Raw genomic sequence first — 16,395 nt, forward strand, 5'->3', positions numbered from 1 at the left:
TTCCTTCTGACTTGGTATGCTCCCAATATGGGAGGGGAATAGTAGACTCTGGTAGAGAAGCAGGTGTCTGGTAGGTTACATGGAGAAAGAGGCAGAACTTAGATTCACCATTCAGAAGATGAGTCGGGACCATGGTAGAGAATCACACCCTGTCTTCCCATCTTGGGTTGAAAGTCAAGACTGATTTTACATTATTCATCACCCAACAGGTATGTATCGAGGAATATGGTTCAAAACTATACTGTAAAACTCCCCTTGAAAATAAGGGAGACAGTGGGATATACACTGCAGAGGTGATTTATGGCTTGATTAAAAGCATTCATTTCAGAAAAACACTCTCATGTTTCAGTTACTTAATTTCCTGGAATTTGGACTGAGGTAGCAAGCTGAAGGATCTTGAAAGACACACACTGAGCTTTCCAAAGAGCTCTTCTGTGAAACATATGCTGCAGCTCTATAAACAAGCCAGTCCAACATATATGAATGTTGCTGTGGCAAGACTTCTTTTATCTGGTACCGAAGCAACAGGCAATCTCCTTATTATTTCCCGTCAGCCCCAGGGGGGAGATGCCCTGGCGAGCAGTGCAGTACAAGAGTGCAGGACTGCAGCCAGGAGGCCTGCATCTCCACCTGGCCCCCTCCACTGAGTCACTGCATGACTCCACCACGCACATCACTGAGCCACCCTGACCCCTGCTTCCCCATCCATCAGGGGAGGGGACTGGACTCAATGACTCCTGTTATAGTTAATTTTATGTGTCAACTTGGCTGGGCCACAGTGCCCAGGTGTGTGGTGAAACATTATTCTGGATGTTTTTGTGAGGGCATTTGGACAGTTACTCTGTGAGCTTTAAATAAAGCAGATTGCCCTCCATCATGTAGATAGGCCTCATTTAATCCATTGAAGGCCTGAATAGACAAAGACTGGCTTCCCGTGGGCAAGAGGGAATTCTACCAGCAGACAACCTTGGATGTGAACTGCACCTCTTCTCTGGGTCTCTGCCTACAGCCGAGCCTACCCTGCAGATTCACTTTGGACTCACCAGGCCTCCACAACTGCAGGAGACAACTGCTTTAAAAAAAAAAAAAAAAAAGCGTACTGGTGTAGCCCCTCTGGAAAACAGTGTGGAGGTTCCTCGAAAAATTAACAATAGAACTCCCCTATGACCCAGTAATAGCACTGCTAGGAATTTACCCAAGGGATACAGGGGTGCTGATGCATAGGGGCACATGTACCCCAATGTTCCTAGCAGCACTCTCAACAATAGCCAAATCATGGAAAGGGCCTACGTGTCCATCAACGGACAAATGGATCAAGAAGATGTGATTCATCTATACTATGGAATACTACATGGCAATGAGAAAGAGTGAAATCTGGCCATGTGTAGCAACATGGATGGACCTTGAGGGTGTTATGCTGAGCGAAATAAGTCAGGCAGAGAAGGACAAATACCATATGTTTGCACATATAGGAGGATTAGGAGGAACTTAACGGAGGACCATGGGGGAGAAGAAGGGGGGAAGTGGTGGGAGAGAGGGAGAGAGGCAAACCATGAAAGACTCTTGAATGATGAGAACAAACTGAGGGCAGATGGGGGTGGGGGAGAGGGGAAGGGGGAGATGTGCATGGAGGAGGGCACTTGTGGGGATGAGCACTGGGGGTTATATGGAAACCAACTTGACAATAAACTATTTATAAAAAAGTGTGTGTGTGTGTGTGTGTGTGTGTGTGTGTACATTCTATTGGTTCTGTTTCTCTGGAGAGCCTTGTCTAATACAATCCCCAAACACCTTTCCAGTTTTAAGATGCCAGAAGTCTGGATCATAGCAGAGGGGAAGTTTAAGTCCATTTCTCAGTCTGCAGCTCCCCAGGGGAGGATGTCAAAGTGATCAGGACAATGTCCTCTTTCAGGAGAAGAACTTATGCAATGGGACTCTTCAGCACAGCAATAAATACCAATAGTTCCAGAACTGGTACACCAAGTACTCTGGGGGTATGGAGAGAGATAAGTTGATATGAATGCAGCCAAGAGGAAATCCAAAATGGGAGGTTATAAAGACAGCTTCACATTCCACAAGTTTTGCCATCTTCTGTTGGGACCTCCCCAGCTACTTGCCACATTATAAAACTGTGATCCCTGAGGCAGGAAGTGGGTTTTTTGCTCATGATTGATGAGGTGTTGCTAAAGATCAGAGCATCTGCTGTTGAAGAGACGAGGAGACTCTCTCTGCAAAACAGTTTGGGGGAAAGGAGGAGGGAGGAAGAGAGGGAACAAACAGGCTGATATTGAAATCCATCCAAGGACCACAGCAACTCACAAGGAGGCTGCCCCTCACCAGCTATTGTCTAGAAGTGCCTGGACCCTTGTGTGGCTCTCCTTTAACCTATTTCAAACAGATCTCAGCCACAGCTTTCAGAACTAGAGGCCACAAATGGAAGATGATGGCCCCTTCTCATACTCCTTTGTTGTTTCTTCTTCCTCCTTAAGTCCTACGTGTCTCATGTTCCATCCAAGGCCCTCTTCTCTTCCATTCTACATCCTATGTTCTACATTATACATGGGTTGTTGTCCCATCCACGCCCAAGGTGTCCATCACCACCCCGGTGTGGATGAATCACAAATCTAGACATCCAGCCCTTCTGTTCTCCTCTGCTCCTAACCTGAGCTCCCCCAAAATGTAAGCTCCACGGGAGCAAGGATGGTCACTTGTTCTCTGCTACATCTCCAGTACCTGGAACAGTGCCTGGAACCTAACCAATGGTTAATAAATATCTGTTGAATCAATAAATAAATCTGCCTCCAGCGGCCTTTAGACATTTTCACTTGGGCTCTCTTGGACTCAGAAAGTATAAAACCACTCAATCTTCCCCTCAAAACCTGTGTTCTCCATTTTGCTGATTCATTCCACCATCCATTGCCTTGCTTAGTCCCAAAATCTGGGTGTCATATCAGTTCTCCTTTGCTCTCTATTGCTTCCCATTTTCAATGAATCTCCAAGTCCTGTCTCCTTACCATCTCTTACCTGTTCAGTTTTCTCTTTCTCCACCTGGACTGAGGAATGTGGCACCCATCATTCCTGTTGTATTATAGTCATTGATTTACTTTTCTGCTTCTCCAGCTAAACAACAAGTCATGTGATGGCAAAGACCTGAGATATTGACACTTATTTGTGTGTACGTGTGTGTGTGTGTATGTGTGTGCATGTGTGTGTGTGTAGGGAGAAGAAGGAGGTAATTTCCAGAATCTGAATACTCCCTTGTTATTTTGGGAAGATCCTCCATTGAGTGAGAATTGGTGAAAGGCAGGGCCTTTGACTGCAGAAGCCAAGGAAGCCAGACAGACCTTCCCTTGAAGTTATAACCACATAACCTAGGCTTACCCAGTCAGAGGGAGGAAAGTAAAGGGGCAGGTTCACTCAGAGCTTATTCATGCTCTAGACATTGGTGTCAGCTGCCCAGCAGAGTGGTGCTGGCAGGGAGTCCTAACCAGCAGACTGCCCCTGGAGTGAGCCCTTGGCTGTGTTCTTAGCAACCTGGCTTCCTTGGGCCCTGACTGTTGCCCAAGCCCTCCTCTCCAGCTCCCCATAAACTCTGAGAAGTGGCCAGTATCCTTCTGACACATCCCTTTTATAAATAAGATTAGCTCAAGTCAGCTTATGGGCTGTAACTAGGAACTCTGAGTGACATACCTGTTCTCATCTGTCTCTTAAGCTCAGCATCTAGCAGGGTACCCAGCATCTAACAGATAAGCAGTGTGTGAATGAATAAATGAAAAAAGGAAGGAAAAGAAGGAAGGAGGGAGGGAAAGAAGTGAAGAAGGGAGGAAAGACAGCCATTCTCATTCTTTTGTGACCTTCAACTACTTCTCAGATGAACTAGAAAATAAGGAGGCAAAGGTTGCAGAATTAGGACAACTATATGTATACAAGCTTCAGGGTTTTGTGAGGTTTTTTTTGTTGTTGTTTTAGCATGAGAACCCTCCCTCCTTCTTCACTGTCTGCATCTGGAGGTCCTTAGGGAATGTGAGAAAATATACCACAATCCCAAGCTTTAAGAAAGTAGTAGCCAAGCTTCATGTTATAAGAGGACAATGACTCCAATATGTCTCCCAGTAAGAGCAGGAAAAGCAAAGGAAAAAAGGAGCAGGGTTTGACTGTTTATGAAAGGAGAGATGCAACTGGGAGCTGAGAATTTCAGAAGGCTCTTAAATAGAGCCTATAAAGTTCCCATGCTTTATAAAAACCAGCTGAGAGCACAAAGTGGTGTAAGTTTTCTGAAAATTACTCTGGATTTCCTTTGACCCACTCCAAGCATCTTTTAAGCAAGCAATGGGAAATACGGACAACAATTTATGTATAAAAATATCCATGTTGATGTTATTTATAACCATAAAAAAATTGGAAGCAATTTAAGTTTCAACACTAAGGAAATAACTGAGTAAAACATGTCTCATTGATATGATGGAATATTAGGTAGCCACTAAAAGTAATGTTCACAAAGAGGTCATAAAGCTATAGGGAAATGTGGTGACTTAATGTTATACATAAAAGGTGATCACAACAAATAAAAATACTTATATTAACTTATATTAGAACAGAGGCTGGAAAGAAACTATCAGAGAGTTGACATAATTGTCTACATGGTGGTGTTATGAATTTTTTCCTTTTAGTAACTTTTCTATAGTTTTCTATAATGAGTCAACATTAATTTGATGATCAATAAAAAGGAAAAACAACAATAAAATGCAAGGGCAAATATTTCAATTATCTGATGCCAACTTGTATAGGAACTGCCATATCTTAGTTTTGAATTCACAGGGCTTCTGGTTGATTCTGAGTCCAAAGAAACCCTACTTTCTGCCCCAATCACTTCACATTCCACCCACCTCCTTCCTCCTCAGGTGAGATTAGAAATTAAGGTCCCAGGCATGCTATCTCCTTCTTCTTCCAGTTCTAGTTCCTTTCTCTTACTCCAACTCCTCCCCGCCCCCCACCTCCCCACAGAGCCCTAGCCTGGATCCATAACATCTGACCCATGGGTGATACTTCTACAGAGCTACTCTCTCAGGTGGGTATGTCTCTGAGAGAATGTTGCAAAGTAATTCATATTCAATGAATAGGATATGTAGGATGTGTTTGGGTCACCCACCATTTGAAAAATTGGGGACATTACAACCCATGACTTTTCAAGACTCATTAATTCCATTTAGAATCTCTGAATTCTGAGTGGTCCCTACAGGTGCATTTGTTAATAGGTCCAGCACCTTGACACCTCTAACACTGAGAAGTAGGGATGTGCATCCTAACACTAAATTAATACACTTTCTAACCAAATACAGAGCTGCTGTCCACTCATTGAATAATGCATCCATTTGTTAATCTCAGCTTCTTCTTGCAACAACATAATGTTAGAACAAAGCTCAGAGATGTAACTTAAATACCCGTGTCACTACACCGTTATACAGCCAAGTTCAACTAATCCTCGGGTCGGCTCCAGCCTGTTCTCAATCTTACATAAAATAGACTGTTGGTGTTAATTGCCTCAAAAGTAATAAGAACAATAACAATGTTTATAAACATAACAGCTTATTTTGTGCCAAGCATTGCTGTTAAATTCATTATTTCCTTTATATTTACAAGGACCCACACAGAAACCAAGGCACAAAAAAGCTGAATAACCTGCCCCAAATCACACAGCTAACAATGGTAGAGCTGGGCTCGAACCCTGGCACTCATGCTCAGAGCACCCTGCATACGCCCTTTGCTATACCTATGGCTCTGTCTCATAGCTCTGGCTGTGTCCTCAAAGGAGAAATGGTTCTTAATAACCCCCAACAAATAACCACTCTGGAACATCTATCAGCATCTTTAAATTCTGTCTTGTGACCCAAAATTAATTGCTCTAAAACTTTATGCCTTCATGTCTCTGACCATGGCACTTTTATCTATTCAACTTGAGTATCTGTAGAATTTACTTTTTAAAATTTTTTAATGTATACTTTATCTTTGAGGGAGAAACAAATGGGGTGGGGGAGGTGGGCAGAGAGAGAGGAAGACACAGAATCCAAAGCAGGCTCCAGGCTCCAAGCTGTCAGCACAGAGCTCAATGTAGGGCTCAAACTCATGAATGGTGAGATCATGTCCTGTGCTGAAGTTGGACCCTTAACTGACTGAGCCACCCAGGTGCCCCTCTAATGTGATTCTTAATCAGTATTTTTAAGTTGTTTTTTTTTTTAGAAACTTTTTAAAGTGCCACACCTCCATCTCTTAAAATATTTTTAGATTTTAGAAAACCTACAGAGGGGAAACAGTGTAATCATTAGTAGGAGCTGGTTCCATGGGGAAGTGAATGATAGTATATTAATAAAGGAAAATTATTTCAGTGAAGCTGAGAGCCTTCATACCTAAGAGTGGAATTTGGTTTGTTGTCAACAGTCCGATGAAGACAACATTTTAGGTTAGAGCACCTTCCACCGGAAATACAATAAATCAAGCAAAAACTACTTTTCTTTTTTTTTAATTTTTTTAATGTCTTTATTTTATTTTGAGAGACAGAGAGTGAGTGGAGGAGGGGCAGAGAGAGAGGGAGACACAGAATCTGAAGCAGGCTCCAGGTCTGAGCTGTCAGCACAGAGCCTGACGTGGGACTTGAACCCACGGACTGTGAGATCACGACCTGAGCCGAAGTTGGATGCTTAACCGACTGAGCCACCCAGGTGCCCAAAACTACTTTTCTTATTACCTTTCCAGGGGCAGGAAATGGTAATCCAATGAAATTTCTACCTAATGACCTGGCAGGCCTGGAATTTGCCTGCTTTCTGAGAGTCGTCTCCCTGAGCCTGGTTGTGGTGAGGATGGCAACCATCAAGAAGTGACTCTGAAAAACAAATGAGGCAGGGAGAGGAGAAGAAAATAGAAATAGTTGGAAGTATGGGGTGTCTGGGTTGCTCAGTTGGTTAAGCATCTGACTCTTGATTTGAGCTCAGGTAATGATCTCACAATTCGTGAGTTTGAGCCCCACATGGGATTCTGCACGCTGATGGCATGGAGCCTATTTGGGATTCTCTGTCTCCCTCTCTCTCTGCCCCTCCCCTGCTCACACTCTCTCTGTCTCGAAAGGAAGGAAGGAAGGAAGGAAGGAAGGAAGGAAGGAAGGAAGGAAGGAAAGGAGGGAAGGAGGGAGAGAGAGACAGAGACAGACAGACAGACAGACAGACAGAAAGAAAGAAAGAAAGAAAGAAAGAAAGAAAGAAAGAAGTAGGTCGTTTAACTGTGCTAAATTTCAGCTACAATGGTTAAGATGCCACAAGGTATTGTCCAGTTAATAAAATGATATTGACAAATCAAAGAATAAAGGTATAGGGGAGCCTGAGTGGCTCAGTCAGTTAAGCGTTGACTCTTGGTTTTGGCTCAGGTCATGATCTCACACTTTGTGAGACAGAGCCCCACATCAGGCTCTACACAGGCAGTGCAGAGCCTGCTTCAGATTCTCTCTCTCTCCCTCTCTCTCTGCTCCTTCCCCACTCACACTGTCTCTCTCAAAATAAATATATAAAACTTAAAAAATAGGAGTATAATAACATTTAGGTTTATGGTTGTAGCCATAAGGTTAATTAGTAAAAATTAGTATCAGGAGGTGGGGTAGTGTACCCCTCTAGGAACTGGAGATACACAGTAAAGGGTTGGGGGTAAAGCAGAAAGCTTTTTAATTTTCCATACTACCATGGAAATATACTACTAGTATACTAGTAGTATACTGCTTGAAATCTTAAATCGGGAATATGTACTATTACTATAATAGAAAAATTAAAAGGCCAAAACTTATAAAAATGTGTTTATATATATAAATATCTATCTATCCACGTGTGTGAACATCTATACACATGCGTACATAGACACATGCATACACATGAATATGCACACACATACGTACACAACCATCCTTTCCGATACATTTTTTTTCTCTGAGGACATTTATAAAACCCCTATAGGTGTCTGTTTTCAGACAACTAATGCTTGCTGTCTTTTTAATCAAGATCTGTATGCTTTCAGAAAACAAAGCCAATGGCTCTGAGAACCTCTGGTTAAAGACCTTTCTGTTGTAGGTGGAGAGAGAAAAACACCCATCGCACTAATAGTTATAGAGCAGCTACAAGTACCAGAAGACACAGTGTGAGGCCTTGAGATGGAGAGATGGATAACTCCAGGGGCTTCTGATCAAGATGAGGGACAAAAATGGCCATGGCTGATTACGTCACAACATAAACACAGTAAGTGGAGAAACTTACATAAAGGGCAATTACCCAAGACTGCAGAAAGTAGAACCATCTACAGGTGTGAGCTCTTCCTCAATGGGGAGGAATGTTCTGGAAGGCAAGGAATTTCCACTTGTTCAGAAGTTTGGAACCCTAAAGACCCCCCTCAGTTCTTCCCAACTATCATCCTGCTCCAGCCAGATCAAGGCTGAGGCAGAGCCCAGGGTCCAGACGCAGACAGAAATCCTTTCCCTGCCCCCTGCTTCCCTAGAGCCAGGCTATTTTAGGAGTCAGACAACTAACGGACATTTTTCATCTTCCTAACACCTAGATCCCTGGCAGTCCAACCGGACAAGTGAGTCCTATTCTTTCTCATGAACTGAGGGCTTCTGAAAACAAGACGCATGCAAATGGCCCTACACGTAGGAAAGTTCTCTGGTTACCATTGACATAGCAACCTCATGCTTCCATTTTTCACTCATCAGATTGGCAAAATTTCTCCAAATTTCTTTCACCTTCAAGGCAGAGAAAATCCAGTGTTGTTGAGGATGTGAAGAAAGAGACACGCCCATTCACCACTGGTTGGAGTAGGTGCCGGCTTAAACTCCGGTAGAGCAGCTGGGAGGAATTCAAATCCTTCGTGTGCACAAGGACATGTGTGTAAGTGCATCCTTGCACAAAAATGTATGGACAAAATGCTCATACAGATGTCTACAGTAGCAGAAAACTGAACAACCAAAATGCCCATCCATCAAGAAATGGTGAGACCAGCTGAGGACACCACCATGTGCAAAGTTAGAAAGAAGGAAGCGAATCTCTTCGCCTTGTCATGGACACAAGGATAAATGAAGGATGCAAGTATCCTAATAGTATAGAGTGTGATCTTGTGAATGTTTTTAAAATTTTTCTGCTTTGCAGGAATGCAAATGTGTAAGAGACAGGGGTTGCTTCTCTGTTGTCTAAAAGTTTGCAACATGTGTTCATATTTCACTTACTAAATTTTTTGAAAGGGAAAGAAAAATAAGAGTATTTTAAAATAGGCAATTGAAAGAACTTTTAAGTCGAGGGAGACAAGGGGGAGGCCCAGAGCTCTAACTGGTTCATCCTGGGAGAGTCCAGGTATTGGTGTCCAGCCTGACAGGCCAAGACACATGCTTACAGCACACCAAGAGTTGCTTAGTGTGTTAGCAGCAAATTCAAGCTACCTAAGCTTGCAAGAGATGGAGGGAGAGAGACTCATTTATCATTTACAGCAGGGTTTCTCAACCTCCACACTATCGACCTATTGACGTTTGGGCCGGATAATTCTCTGTGGCCTGTGATGGCGGGGCGGGGGTGGGGAAGCACTATAGATATTTCCCAGCCTCCCCGGCCTCTACTCACCAGATGCCAGTATCACATCCCTCCCCTGCTGTGAAAACCAAAAATGTCTCTGCTTATTGCCAAATGTTGCCAGAAACGTCCCCAGTTGAAACCCCTGATTTACAGTGAGAAATGTAACTGCCAAGAAAGCCAGATGCTGTCACTGCTGTCCCTGCAGGAGCATGGCACAGGCAACCAAATTATAACAGGAGGTTGCTGGGAGAGCAAGAAGTCAGAACAAAGGCAGTTTTTTTTTTAAGAAAAAAAGAAATATGTATATATATATATATAGTTTAGTTTAAATATTTGATGGCTGTAGCCTGGGAAAGACTGAAGCACCTCCCCAATGCCAGGAAAATCCCTGCATATGGACAGCCCCTTCCCCTCTGGCCCATGCCGAATAATAATGGTTCCCCTTCTGATGGACACTTTTTTTCCTAGAGACATCAATGTTGTCAATTGTGTTAATGCTTCTCAAACACACCAGTGGTCTTGAGCTGCAGAAGAGTGTTAGCGCCATGGAAACAGGTGACCCCTGGGAGAGGCAGAGCCCCAGTGCCTGTTTCTGAAGCTTTCTTTTACCTTAAAAGTCCATGTGATTTTGCCTTCTGCTCTATATTATGTGTATATATTTATTTTAACAAAAAGCAAATAAATTTCCCAAATCCTAAATAGTAAACCTTGGGAGGTTGGGCCAGTTTATCCTCTGGCTCTGTGCCCTCCCAGGCACGTTCCAAGATATAAAGAACAACTTCCTGCCATTCCTTCATCTCGTCCGTGGAGAGTATTTCCTTGAGCTTGAAAAATGTTCAAGGAAGTTACTTGGGGAATCGTCTTTCCTAGGGTGCCTCCTGTATCTACCCAATCTCCTCCAGGGCCTGGTTTGCACCTCCAGAATCTAAAAAAAAGACACCCTTTGCCAGCCATGGGCACTGATGAACTCACAGCCTGTACCCAAGCTGAGTTCCGGCAGCAACACCGATGAGCAAGTGATGGGCCAGGCCTCTGCTGTCTCAGGCAGACTTTCAGTTACCACAATCCAGTGGCTCGTTTTGGTTTCAAACCATATAGCCTCTTGAGATTTTTTTTTTTAAAGAAATTCCCCTTAGCAAAAGAGAAATTGGGGTAAAAATGAGTGGGAGACTCTATTTCTAAACCAGACTTCCTTGGGATTTTATTTGCTCTTATTTAAGGGATTTCATGTCTCAATGAGGATGGGTTTTTAAATACAGAAGCTTGTTTCAAACACAGCTCATGTAAAGCACGTATCAGGCCTGAATATGCCGGGGACAGGGGACTCATAAGAAGAAGACATGGTGGGAGGTGCCCAAGAAACACAGAGCTTCCTTCCCATGTTGATTCTGAGGTCAAGGCATTGGATCCCGCTGTACTGGGATAGGTCTAGGATTTTCTGAGACACAAACACTTCTGGGGTTGCAGTGAGGATTTCATAAATCTCATTTCAGTATCTTTTGGGAGCCTGCATTCTTGCCTTGTTCCCATCTCTCCTCTTCTAACCCCCTCTTTATTTATATGCCAGAAATACCAAACGTGAGAAAGGACAGAACTATACACAGCTCTTTCCTCTGATTCTTCCCAGAACTGGGATGGGCTTCCACGTTCTGTGGTCGCCTCCCTTACCCAAATCTATACGTGATCCCCTTGTACTTTTGTCCTTAAATAGCTCTTTAGTAGAACAAGATTTTCTATTTTTGCGTTTTCCTCTAAAAACAACCAAGAGAAATGGGCTCTGGATTTTCGCTCTTTTCTTCTGTTTTTCAAGGACTCAAATGGCCATCCCTTCATATTCATCCTCAGCACCACCATATCTAAGGAGGAAAGCCCCAACGTGATGGCAAATTTGAAGACCCCTTGAAAGTTAGGTTTCTGGAGATACAGACGTGGTATTAGTTCCTGCGTTTTCCAGGCCTATGGCAAAACTGCTTGGCCTCGCCAAGGACTGTTTACACAGAGGGAGGCAGGGAGAGATGAGAGGCACAGTTCAGGGAGATTGTGTTCCATGTTAAGAAAAATAAGGCCCAGCACCAGTTAGGTAGCATGCCAGGCAGAAAAGTAATCTGGCTCATTTTAGTCCGGAAGAAGAAACCTGACAGGGAAAGGTCACAACACCATGAGGCCAGTAATGCATCAGGATTAAGGGATGTTTTGGAGATAGGCAACTTGAGTTTGAACCTCAGCTCTGCTATTGTATTAAATGCAAGTTACTCAGCATCTCTCTGCTTCAATTTTCTCATATTTGAAATGGTGATGATGGCATTGAGTCATTCAACAGATGTTGATGAATGCCTAGTATATTCCAGGTGCTCTTCTAGATGCTGGGAGTGGGGTGGGGCAGTGGTGAGCAAAACGTTCACAGTCACTGTTCTTGGAGAGTTTACATCCTAGGGAAGAGTGATAAGCAATAAAGAAATGTGTAGGATAAATTCCATAAGAAATGCTACCAAGAAAATAAAACAGGACAGTGTAAGGGAAAGTGATGGGGAAAAGGGGGTGGTGAAACATTAGAAGAAGAAACAAATGAGCTGATAGTGAATGATAGAAACAAAGCAGCCACATAAAGATGAGGAGAGGGTATTTCATAAGGCTCCAGTGAAATAAAGTATGGAAAATCTTAGTGCAGTACCAGACAAAACAAATGTAAGTTGCTCAACAAATGTAGGTAGCCGTTGTGATTCAGAGGGTTTGGAAAAGTTCCCAGAGTCAGACCACGAGGAAGCGGGGAGAGGGGATGGCAAGGATGTCAGGGAGGAAATTGAAGCCAGAGAGTTGACTGTATAGCCTCAATCATGGAGGCCAGATGGAACGAAGGAGGCATGGGGTGGGGGGCGGCTTGTGGAGGAGACCATGGAGAACTGGAGAGCTCATGCTCCATCTAGAAGGAACAACTGGAGTTCACTCTACTTCCCTCAATTACTTCAATTACTGTGACTTGAAGACCATCCTAGCTTATAGGTAGCCTTCCTGTTGGCTCACCCTGCCCATGGGCCTCCCCTCCCTGTGGGCTCTGGATTTTCACTGTGCCCAGATGCCTCTGCTCAGCTTGTCCTGGATTCTTGAGCAGGAGGTCAGGAAACAAGTCAAAGGGCAGCTACCTAATCTCCCTGTTTTATAGATAAGGAAACTGGAGCCTGGGGAGATGATGAGATTCTAGAGAGGAACACAACTACTTCCTCAGCCTTGACAAAGACCGTGCTTTCCAGAGCAGAGAAGGTTGTCTTCTTCCGTCTTGACCCTCTCTATGTCTGACCTGCAGCTCCAGAGATGGCATGCACACAGCAGTAGGAGAGAGGGGACACCCACCCGCCCCACCTACCAACCCTGCTGATCCATGGTCACCAACGAAAGAATGGACTACCCCTCACACCCAGAGAAGTGAAGCTCAGTGCACCTAGATTTTCAGAACCATCAGAAGTCGTTTTGGGCAGGTTCTGGGGACAGAGAGAAGGCCATGGCATTAGCACCACAAGGGGCACTGATGAGCAGGCCATGTATACACCAGGGCAGGATGTGAGAACAGCTCTAGAAAACAGATCTGGTCAAATGAACAACTCAACCATCCAAAGGGTGTTGACAGTACAGCCTCCAGCACAGCACTCAGGGGAGCCCAAGAGAAACAGTGATACTTCCTTCCATTTGAAAATGGACTTCACATTCTTTGTCAGGGCAGTTTACAGAGGAGGCAACTGAGATGTTGTGACTCCCTTGTGCTCTGTGCTCATAGAAACCAAAGCCCATGATATTTGGGATGCCCTCCATTTATAGGTTCCCATCCATGACACCATGAGAGAATAGCACAACACGCATAGCACCACAGCAGGAAGGCCCGTTGGTCAGCACTCTGGACTTTTGAACAACTTGTAATTTCTGCATGACACCATGCTCCTTTCATCTGTAGGCTTTTGTAAATACTATTTCCTCGACCTGAAATCCCATTCCTCACCCCTCTCCCCACCATGACCCACATTCACCTGAATAAATCCAATTCATCTTGTCCGAACTTAAACATCACCTCCTCCAAGGAGTCTTCTCCCCATCCCCGTGCCTTTTCAGCACCTGATCCCTCTCAGAGCAGTCACCAACCACGCTGTCCTATAACAATTTGATTTTTGTCTCTGTGTCCTCATTAGACTATGTCCCATGATGGCAGGGGTTATGTTGTGTGTGCTGTTATATCCCCTGTCCTCAGTAAGTTGTCATTTACAGAATCAGGAAGAGGGACATAGAGAGCCCTGTCCTCTCAGAGCTCACAGAGTAGTAGGGAGGCCCACGGCCCAGGAGGTTCATTCCACAGCAGACTCTCATTCTGAGAGCTCCATGTCTCTTAGGGCTCGCTCTCTCTTTTAGGAATTTCTACCCTCCTTCACTGTCAACAACTCCATGTTAGTCAGAGGAGATCTGGATAATGCCAACCCATACCGGAGCCAGCCAGCTCCTCTCTACAGACTGGGCACCGGTCCATCTGATTTTCTCCCCTCCACTGGCATGAGACATCCAAAGCCAGCCAGGAAATCAGTCTTGGGAATGTTTGGCCTTTTCAGGCCCTTGGGATTAGAGTCTAAAAATCTGATCCAGGGAGACAAGCTAACAGCCCATTCCCCTATTGTTTGGTGGGGATTCTTTGCTTTTGCTGGGCTACCAGGCCCCATCTGTCTCTTCTCTCTCTTTAGCATGTTTTGCAGGTTAATTTTTATTTTTGATGGTGACTCTTTGTGTAAGCTATGGGGGACATATTTTGAGGTAGCTTTTCAGTTTATGTGACTCCTTAGGCATACCACTTACCAGCATACCTCATAACCCAGCCCCTCACCAATGTTGACTAGACCAGGATTGGATGCCCAAACCAAATGCAGCCAACACATTCTTTCACCTGGGAACTGGGACTAAGAGAATCTAGCTCAGTCTGAGCTGGTCTCTTAAATAGAAGTGATGTAAACTAAGCAGCTGTCTGGTGGCTTCCTCTTACCTACTAAGTAGACTGGGAAGCATAGAAGCCTGCTTCAGAGATAGGAGGAGGAACCAGATACATTTGGTTAAGATGTCTGGATTGGCCTTTTTGTTCCCTGTTGCATCCCCTTCCTAAGGCCTGGTCTTTTTCTCCCCCACAGGTACCTCTTCAACATTCAACAATTATCCACTGAGCATTTACTGTGTGCCAAGCATGAGGGTCTAAGCACTTGGCCTAAGTGTTGGGAAAAAAGAAACAATCTCTGCTCTCATAGAGCATACAGTCTAATTAATCAAATAATGGAAAACTAAATATGGAATCACAAACTGATTTAACTGCTATGGAAGAAAAGTACAGAGTGATACATATAGTGCAGAAAAGTGAAAAGTACAGAGTGATAGATAGATACGTATATATCACAGGAATACCTATTTACCTATATATAGGTAGGTAGGTAGGTAGGTAGGTGGGTAGTTAGATAGATGATAGATGATAGATAGATAGATAGATAGATAGATAGATAGATAGATAGATAGATATCTGTTACATATACATATGTAACAAAAAGACCTGACCTGGTCTAGAGAGTCAAGGAAGGCTTCCCTGAGAGAGTGGTATTCAGTTGTACTTACAGAGCAGAGAAGATCCTGTAGTCTGGTAAAATGATTCCTGAACCAAACCAACATAGCAGAGGGAGGGCTTCAGCAACAGAAGTGGCCATGAGAATATAAAATCAATAGTAACGGGGAGGAGCCTAGGCCCTCAATCTCATTTAGATCTGAAGACACAGTGACACTTGGGTCCATCTGATTTAATTGTTTGGGGCTATACTTGAGCACTGGGAGTTTTTAACTTCTCAGGTGGTTCTAATGTGCAGCTACAGTGGAGAACCACTGACTCATGGCCCACAGTGAGAGCCCAGTGGACAGCAAAATCATGACTTCCTAGAAGCCCCAATCTTTTCATTCATGTCTGTTCTCTGGACTCACCAACCCACTCATTCCTGTGATCAAATCTTGCACCTTCTGTTCCATATCTGATAAGACTCCTAACATGTAGCATGCAGGCACCTTAGACAAAAAAAGAAAGAGAAAGAGGGAGAGGGAGACCCTGAACCAGCTTGAGGTGTGATCTAGACTCATTAACCAGGAAAGAAGAAGAACTCAGATTCCAAGGAAAACAAGAAGAGGTAAAGCCAAGAAAGAGAAGGAGGGAAGATAACCAGATGAGGTAGAGCATATAGAACTGAAAACAAGTCTCCTTAGCTCCCTAAATTCACTGCCTGTTGCAGAACACCAGGAACTCTGAGGCAGAAAGCCAAGCCAGGGGTCCCCTGAGGTCTTGTGTGAGAGCCAGAGAAAGGTGTAGTGTCAGTGGCTGCAATAGTGGTGTCCTAATAAATGTTTAACAACCCATTCTCAGCAGAAAGCCCGGGTTTATAGCATTTGCCCATTCCCATGGTGTAAAAACTCCCACCATGGCCAATTTCAAGTTACTTATGTGACATTGCTTTAAGCAGAGCTGGGAAGAGATGCTCACAGTTGGCATTCTGAGCTGGTGTGAACTGGCTCCAGCACACCACTGGTCTTAGCAGGTAACCTGAATGAGTTCTGTAGGTCAGGATCACCCAGGAACTCTGGACATCTAGCCTTCACACTTAGTCTGACATATGTAATAAATAGCACTTTCTGTTAAGTAGCATTCTAGACATGAGAAGGGAAAAGATTATTTGCCTTCCAAGGAGGCGGAGTCCTAAAGAGGATGTGTCCAGGTAGCAGGACAAGCTACCAAAAGAGGTGGGAAAATATTTTT

Source organism: Hyaena hyaena, unplaced genomic scaffold (assembly GCF_003009895.1).
Source record: "Hyaena hyaena isolate Hyena2069 unplaced genomic scaffold, ASM300989v1 scaffold_62, whole genome shotgun sequence".
Classification (NCBI taxonomy): domain Eukaryota; kingdom Metazoa; phylum Chordata; class Mammalia; order Carnivora; family Hyaenidae; genus Hyaena; species Hyaena hyaena.